Genomic DNA, 6,600 nt, shown 5'->3' with positions numbered 1-6,600 from the left:
GACCAGACAACAGCAAACTCCTAACCTCTCTGCCCTCGACCACTGAACTGGAAGGAAGAGCTGCCAACGCTCTCCAGGACAGGTAGGATCGCCCCAACCCACACCCACAAGGCTCTAACTGCAAGCAGGACGGTGACATGATCGGGGTAGGACAGCAGTGACTGCTCCATCAGGACGATGGGACAGGGACAGCCTCGGTGAGTCCTGGTAGACCCTTGGGCACAGAGGCAGGGTCTGCCTGTGGTCACAGAGGGATGCTGCTTCGTGTGTTCTGTCTGTTATTAAAGCCAGACACACACAACAATTGCATGAGCCCACGGCACAATCCTGGCCTCTCTCCCATTGAGAAGTCAGGTGGAAGGAAGCTCCAGCGCTCTCCAGGACAGGTAAGTTCTCCCCAACCCACACCCACCAGGCACTAACAGTAAGCAGGAAAGTGACACGCTCGGGCCAGGAGGGCAGTGACCGCTCCATGAGGACAATGGGACAGGGACAGCTTTGGTGAGTTGCTAGAGACCCTCGGGCACAGAGGCAGGGGCTGCCCATATTAACAGAGGGATGCTGCTCTGTCTCTTGGTGCTTCTCTTTCAGCCAGAAACGCACAGCGATGGAACCAGACAACGGTATAATCCTGGCCCCTCTCCCCTTGAGAAGTCAGCTGTAAGGAAGAGCTCCCAATGCTCTCCACGACAGGTAAGATTGCCCCAATCCACACCTACCAGGTTCTAACAGCAAGGAGGATGGTGACATGATTGGGGTAGGATGGGAGTGGCCACTGCATGAGGATGACCAAACAATGACAGCCTTGGTGAGTCACTGGAGACCCTCGGGCACAGAAGTAGGGGCTGCCCGTGCTCACAGAGGGATGCTGTTCCGTTTGGTGCTTCTCCTTTTGCAGCCAGATTCACACAGCGATGGGACCAAACCACAGCACACTGCTGGCCACTCTCCCCTTGAGAACTCAGCTGGAAGGAAGAACTTCCAATGCTCTTCGGAGTGGTAAGATCACCCCAAACCATACTCACCAAGGCCACAGCAAACAGGAAGGTGATTCGATTGGTCCAGGATGGCAGTGAGCACTCCAACAGGATGATGGGAGGTGGTCAGACTTGGTGGGATGCTCAAGAACCTCGAGCACAGAGGCAGGGTCATCCTGTGGTCACACAGGTGTGCTGCTCCGTTTGCTCTGTCTGTTATTAAAGCCAGACACACACAGCGATGGGATGAGACCACGGCACAATCCTGGCCTCTCTCCCCTTGAGAAGACTTCTGGGAGGAAGAGCTGCCAATGCTCTCCAGGACAGGTAAGATTGCCCCAACCCACACCCACCAGGCTCTAACTGCAAGCAGGACGGTGACACGATTGGGTCAGGATGGAAGTGACCGCTCCATCAGGATGACGGGACACAGACAGCCTCGGTGGGTCGCTGGAGACCCTTGGGCACTCAGGCAAGCACTGCCCATGGTTACAGGGGGATGCTGCTCTGTTTGGTGCTTTTCCTTTTTCAGCCAGAAATGGCACAATCCTGGCCTCTCTGCCCTCAAGCACTCAGCTGCACGAAAGAGCTGCCAATGCTCTCCAGGACAGGTAAGATCTCCCCAACCCACACTCACCAGCATCTAACAGCAAGCAGGAAGGTGACACGCTCGGGCCAGGAGGGCAGTGACTGCTCCATGAGGATGATGGGACAAGGACAGCCTTGTGAGTTGCTGGAGACCCTCGGGCACAGAGGCAGGGGCTGCCCGTGTTGACAGAGGGGTGCTGCTCTGTTTGGTGCTTCTTCTCTTTCAGCCAGAATCACACAGCGATTGGACCAGACCACAGCAGAAGCCTGGCTGCTCTCCTGTTGAGAAGTCAGTTGGAATAAGAGCTGTCAATGCTCTCTAGGACAGATAGATTTGCCACAACCCATACCCACCACTGTCCACAGTAAGCAGGAAGTTGACACGATCAGGCCAGGACGGGAGTGAGCGCTCCATGAGGACGACGGGACATGGACAGCCTCAGTGATTTGCTAGATACACGTGAGCAGAGAGGCAGGGGGTGCCCATTGTAATACACCATAAATGTTTGTTCATTGTCTTTTATATTATAAAAACAAGGAGTTCTGTTTGTGGAGCGGGGGTTGCAAAAGCTCCCTGCTGAAGTGAGGAGCTCTGTAATGTTTGGGTAGACACTATGAAAATTCTTTTGCTTAAATTAACAAAAAAGAGAACCCCCTCCCCTTCTCTCTTTCTGCATCTCAGTTGCCTCTTTTGTTCAAAGACACTGTTGCAAAGCTCATGTAACCACCTCCTGATAAGTTGTTAAACTAGTGTCTCAACATCCTGCCTTCCTGTCTCATGCTGGGCCAACATGACCAAACAAAAATAAAAAAGAAGTTGAACCACAATGCCGAGGAAGACCACAGCCTTCATCTTCACGACCACCAGAGGAACAGAGATGACCCCCTAGCAACAGTGCACGCAGTCGCAGAACATACCAGGATGTGCTGCGTAATCCTGGAATAACCAAGATATAAAAAGGGACCCTGGCGGGGGTGAGGTGTGCGCCATTGTCAGAGCCGAGAATCCCCGGCCGCCCAACGCTGTTTTGCTTGCTGGTTGCTTACTCAATAAATTCCTTTCTATGATTAATACAATGCTCTCTGAAAATTAATTAAGGGGGCAACTTAACTGGGCAACTAAGAGCCCCAGACCTGGGGTTGCTGGGGAGGCCCAGAGCCACCTTTGTCCCAGCAGCTGTGGTGCCTTGCAAGAGGCTACAGCTGTGGTGGCCATGCCCAGAGCCCTGCAGCAGCCTGCGGTAGGCACTGCCCTGGGGCCAGCCCAGACTGGGCTGTTAGGCTGGGATGGGCTTGACTGGGCTGCACTGGGCTGGGGAGAGGGCATAGAAGTGGGGAGAGGTGAGCAGGGGTTGGGCTGGGCAGTGCCCGGAACAGTGGTCAACAGCAGCATCAGGGTGTGGTGGCAGCATGCAGGGGAGGGCTCCCAGCAGGGCTTGGTGCTGCAGAGCCAGGGCTGCACAAAGGGAGCCCAGAGCTGCAGGGGCAGGGGAGAGGAGGCCACTCTGGGCCCTTGCTGTCCTGGGCAGAGCAGGAAGAGGGCCCAGGACCCTCACTTGTCCCCTAACCGCAGCCTGCCAGAACCTGTAAGGCAGTCATGGAGAGTCCAGGCTCAGGCTCTGCACTGTGGTCATAAGCCTTGCGTGCCCTCCTCCTGCCATGCTCCATGTGGTGGCTGCAGCAGAGGGGAACCCCAGACAACCCTTTCATGGGACAGTGACAACCACGTCACCCCAGCCCTCTCAAGCGCCTTCCTTGCTGCTCTCTGATGCACAACAGGACCTCCCATTGTGTGCCGGCCAGCACATCTGCTGAGGGCCAGTGCGGCTGCTGCAGGGGCAGGGAACTCAGCATGGCCCTTGCAGCCCCCTGCCCTGGGCCTGCCTCTCCACTTGGCCTCTGCCCCGGCCTTGTCTCTGCTGGCAGGAGGGCTCTTGGCATGTGCTCCCTTGGCCTACCCTTGCCTCCAGACAGCTGCTGCCCACTCAGGCTGCTGGCACAAACATGTCCTCACAAGCAGCACCACCCCTTGGGCTGCTTCTCCTGGCCTCCCCCACCCCACTGCCTTGACTCCTTGTCTCTGCTGGGTCCCCTCTTTGTCACCCAAATGTGTCCCTTTGCTGACAGCTCCCTCTACCTTGACCCACAGGATGGTAAAGATGGGGTGGGACATATTACCATGATGTGAGGAAGTATTTTTGTAATCTGCATTGGTGATGGCACAAAAAGACACTTCCTTCAGCAGTGATCTACATCCTTCTTCAGGTAAATTTTCAGGATCTCTGTTCATCACAGGAGAAGAAATACTGATGGTCACCTGTATTTGCATTGTCATCCCTTTGTCCATCATAGTGTACTCCCTCATCTTCCAGGCACTTCCACCCATCTTGAATAAACCATCCATATTGAATGTCCCCTTTCCAGATGCCTGTCTGGACCTATGCACTTCCCATGGTTCTCCTGTTTTGCCCTCCCCTTACTCTTTGATCATTCAGACTGCTCTCACTGACCCAGTTGCTGCTTTGAGATGCATTGAGTTCAAGCTTGCCCATCGATTAACAGTCTGCCTAATTGTTTCTGTAGCAAGCTCCTCATCATTTATCATTGAATTAAAATCATATGGAATAATAGTAATCTTAATACCTATACTTTCCTATTAATCAGTATAAAACACTAAATTTACTTAATATTAAAACCAGTGAGGTAAGCCTGACTGGAGACATACAAGATGAGGAGCTTGCTTTGCTGTTTGGAAAATTGCTGCATGCTTTCTTGTTGATTGTTTTAAAATAAGGAAAAACCCTTCTGTGCTTGTGTGCAGCCAGGTCACTAAGGAAAGCAGGTGGGAGCTGGTGCAAGGGGGCTCTAACATCCAGCTGCAGACTTCAGTGCAGATGTCTGGTGTAAGGGAAAAGTGATGCAAGCACCAGGTGGCCAATGAGAGAAGTGTCAGGGTTGGGGTGGTGAGGAGCAAGGTTGTAAAACCTCGTGTCTGCTTTTCCTCCTTTTGTCACAGGAGAAGCCCAGGATTAATATCAATTGAAGAAAGATGCTCAAAACTGAAATGCAACAGAATTCATCCTTTAAAATTAGAAGAGGTATTTATTAGGTGCTTTTTGAAATCTTCCTCCTTAACTACAGCATGAAAGCTCTCCAATTAGTTGTCCTAGTCTTGAAGACATGAATTAAACTATGCAAGACATATGTTTGCTTAGAAGTTTCTGCATTGTAATGAGTTCCATGGTGGATTTTGGTGCTCAGTTTGTGAATGTCACATACTGAGAGGAGAATGATGCAATTGCTTGAGAAAGTAAAGTCAGGAGGAAAAGTTGAAGTGACTTGGAGTATTAATGGGCCCCACTGAGGGCTGTTACCAGGAGATTCTCCTCAGGGACTTGTTTGGGCAGATAATTGGAGGCCATGATTACAGATACACAAAGCACTGTGCGGAGAAAAGTCTGGGTTTATTGTGCTGAAGTAAAAGGGCCAGGTCCTGACTCCAGCCACTGGAAGGGAATTTCCTGCTTTCCCATGTCTGTCTCTGGGCTCTTGCTGGGGGTCTGTGGGATATGGTGGGCAGTGTGATGCCTCAAGAAGAACTATGGTATTACACCACCCTGCCTCTGCACAGGGTCTCAAGAAAGCAATGATCCCCCTTGTATCTCATCTCCTCATAAGCTCTATCCAAGGGGACAAAAATGTCAGGGCTGCTGGGGCCTTCTCTTCTTGCCAGCACCAACCTCCTTGTCACCTCCAGACTTCCCTGTGCTGCCCCACACTTTGTCCTATTTCCCTGAAGGCTGCAGACACCCATCTCTGTTCACCACCTTGCTCACATCCTGGCATTTCCGTGGTTTCACCGATGTCTCGTCAACCCTCACCAGCTGTTCCTTCAAACACAAAGCCATGGTCTGATCAAAGACACTCTTTGGGTGACCTCTAGCACCACAGCACAACTCTTTGAGGGACATTTTGTCTTCTTCATGGCCAGAGCCAACCTTCCAAGGTGCATTTTCTGGCAGGTTTTTCTCTCCTGCTCTTTCCTACCACCAAAGAATGTTCCACATGGGTGGAAACCTGTCCTAAAGTAGGCATCCCAACCCATTGGCCTTCTTGCAGCCTGTCAGCCAACCAGACCCAAGTCACCTCACCAGCATCTTCCAAACCATGGGCCTGCTACTGGCCTTGCAGCTTCTTGTGTAGACAAACCCAAGCCTTGTGCCTCCTGCTGTCCAGTTATGGACTCAAGTAGACGGGACAGGACAACCCATATCTGGGCCTTATTTCTCTCTGGGTCCTCCTGGGAATGTAGGCAGAGGGGATCACACAGTCAGCATGCCAACCAAGTGCCTTCTGCTGGCCTACCAGGACCACTGGTAGTTATCAGCTGAAAAGTACAGATCCCAGGTAGAAGTGTGAGCTGTCAACTACTTCAGACGGAAATGACCTCACAGTCCCTTTCTGTGACACTTTCCTGTTGCTGCCCTATCAGCTGCAGAGACAGAAGTGACCTCACATTCCCTTTCATAGGCCAATTCCTCCTTCTGGTTCGGGAGATCCTGAGGTACAGCTGAGCTCATCAGAGCATTCTCACCCATCATCTCCTTGTGGCCTAGAAGCTGATCAATTCCATGGCCCCTCACATTCATTTTGAATGCCATGTGACTGCATAGCAATCTCACAGTTCCTGCCCTTCCCAAAGGGAACAAGAACCTAAACTTAAGGGTTAGGATAAGGGTTAAAGGTGAGAAGGTTAATGCACAGGAAGACAGGCTTTGGATGATAGTTGTTCATGAATGGCATTAGGGACTGTGGAAAACCTTTCTGGGTGAGAGATTAAGCAGATGTTTAGTGGGAGGGTTTGGTGTTCTGCTTTGTGTGTCAGGTCTGTGGTTACGGTATAGGCAAGCTCTTTGGTTGAGGGTTTTGTTTAGGTCTGCAAGAAGACTAGGGTTGAATAGAGCATTTTAATGCTAGTGTTAAGGGCAGGGATGAGGTTGAGCAAGAGAAGAAAGGTAATGGAAAGGGGTGATGG

Source organism: Anas platyrhynchos, chromosome 32 (genome assembly GCF_047663525.1).
Source record: "Anas platyrhynchos isolate ZD024472 breed Pekin duck chromosome 32, IASCAAS_PekinDuck_T2T, whole genome shotgun sequence".
NCBI lineage: Eukaryota > Metazoa > Chordata > Aves > Anseriformes > Anatidae > Anas > Anas platyrhynchos.
Note: the sequence above shows the minus strand (reverse complement) of the source record.